The sequence below is a fragment of the Dasypus novemcinctus genome, chromosome 11 (genome assembly GCF_030445035.2).
Source record: "Dasypus novemcinctus isolate mDasNov1 chromosome 11, mDasNov1.1.hap2, whole genome shotgun sequence".
Classification (NCBI taxonomy): Eukaryota; Metazoa; Chordata; class Mammalia; order Cingulata; family Dasypodidae; genus Dasypus; species Dasypus novemcinctus.
Window position 1 is genome coordinate 118052590 of NC_080683.1, and position 2305 is coordinate 118054894.

Consider the following 2305-nt stretch of genomic DNA (forward strand, 5'->3'; position numbering starts at 1 on the left):
CCATCTCTTAAAAAGTTGATATGGATGACGGCAATCTTTCAAAATTTTCCGTTTTACCCCTTAACTTTCTTCACATTTCCTATTTTTCAGCTGCCTTGAATCCTTTCTGGTACAAAGGAAACGTCCAAAGAATTTTGTTTCATAAACTTCAACATTCAGTTTGCAATTAATTATTGCTCCAAATCCACTTATGTGGTGTGGGTTTTTTTCTAAGGTTAGTGCATTAGTCAGCCAAAGGGGTGCTGATGTAAAATATCAAAAGCCTGTTGGATTTTATAAAGGGTATTTATTTGGGGTAGGAGCTTACAGATACCAGGCCATAAAGCATAAGTTACTTCCCTCACCAAAGTCTATTTCCATGTGTCAGAGCAAGATGGCTGCCGACATCTGTGAGGGTTCAGGCTTCCTGGGTTCCCCTCTTCCCAGGTCTTGCTTCTCTCTGGGCTCAGGGTTTCTCTCTTCCCAGGGCTTGCTTCTTTCCGGGCTCAGGGTTTCTCTCTTCCTGGGGCTAACTTCTCTTTCCTCTGTATGCTTACACTCCCCAGGGCTCTAGCTTAAGACTTCAGCATCAGACTCCAACATCAAAACTCCATTACAAACCTTCCACTCTGTCCTTTGCCATGTCATTTATCTGTAAGTTCCCACCCACCAAGGGGCAGGAACTCAACGCCTACTTAAGTAATGAAGTAGACCTCTGAATCCAATATAATCTAATAAGCCCAGAGGAAAAGACCAGTTTACAAACATAATCTAATACTTCTTTTTGGAATTCATCAATAATATCAAACTGCTATAGTTAGTGACAGGAAAATAATGACAATAAACATAACAAGGCTAAATAGGTTGTTTTAAAAGGAAAATATAAAACATAGTTCCACAGAACACATATCCAAAAAAACCAAAAAACTAACCAAAAGATTAAACACAAACAAGAACATAAAAAAACAAAAATTTTTTGAAATTGGGCATAGCTCTCCCAACACTGAGCACTGGGTAGTTTCAAATTCCAGCCCCACCCTTGGACATAACCTTGCCAAGTTACTTAACCAATCTGTGCCGGTAAAACGGGAAAGATAAGTAGTGTCTGGCCCACTGGCAAGGAAGGTTACCGTGGGAGGAACTTCAGGGGCAATTTACCTCGGCTCTTAGAACACAGTAAATGCTTGAAGAATGCTCAGAGAACCTGGCACACAGCTGCCCTGCTGTCCCTTTCCAGGAGCTTTAAATACTCCACCAGGTTGGACTTCAAAAAAAAACTGTTTTCCCTTCCAGCCTCAAAAATCCTTCTCAAATCCGTATGCTGCCAAAGACACCGTCCACGATGGAGCCAGAAGGAACAGCAGACCAGGTCCACCTGGAGTTGAACTTTTTTGCAACATCACGTGGGCTTCCGCCAGATACCTGCCTTCAGAGGGAGGCTCCTGTGCAAACAGGCCCCCTGGAGTGGAGCACAGGAGCCAGCAGCACCTGAACCCTAACAGTCACCCAGGCAGCGATGTTTTATCCCTCTTCGGCCCCCTGTGAACTGGGACAGAGGAATCAGAAAAGGATTCGCAGGAGGAGCCGCGAGCTGGGAACACGGTTGGCGCCTGGGCCTCACCTCGGCGTCCTCCACCCGAGCCCTGGCTGGGGCGCAGGGGGCGCCCCCGGAAGCCACCCCAGGCGCCATGCCGTCAGGGTGTGGGCGGCCGGCCTCAGCCCCTCCCACGGGGGATGGATAACCACCCTGGGGCTCGTGTAAAAGCACGGGCACACACGGGCCGTGCGCTGGCTCACCGAGACGATTCCGTAAGAACTCATGGGTTTTCAGCTCCAGAGCCTGCTCTAAAATCTGGGAAACAGACAGACACACACCCACCTGCGCAGGTACGGAGACAATGGAGACTGCTGACCCTCGAAACGGGACTAGTTCAGATGGCGTTTTCAGGGGAAAACACACCAGATTTAAGACTTCTCATTAAAAATATACAAAATCTAGGGAAACGGACTTTGGCCCAGTGGTTAGGGCGTCCGTCTACCACATGGGAGGTCCGCGGTTCAAGCCCCGGGCCTCCTTGACCCGTGTGGAGCTGGCCCATGCGCAGTGCTGATGCGCGCAAGGAGTGCCGTGCCACGCAGGGGTGTCCCCCGCGTAGGGGAGCCCCACGCGCAAGGAGTGCACCCCGTAAGGAGAGCCGCCCAGCGCAAAGGAGGGAGCAGCCTGCTAAGGAATGGCGCCGCCCACACTTCCCGTGCCGCTGACGACAAAGAAACAAGACGCAGCAAAAAGACACAGAAAACAGACAACCAGGGGAGGGGAATTAAA

General features: G+C 49.5%; 1 protein-coding gene across 1 annotated transcript in view; it reads right to left on the minus strand.

The window, feature by feature from the left end:
• NHSL1 (NHS like 1) overlaps nt 1-2305 on the minus strand; it is a 146019-nt gene that overhangs the window by 89829 nt on the left and 53885 nt on the right.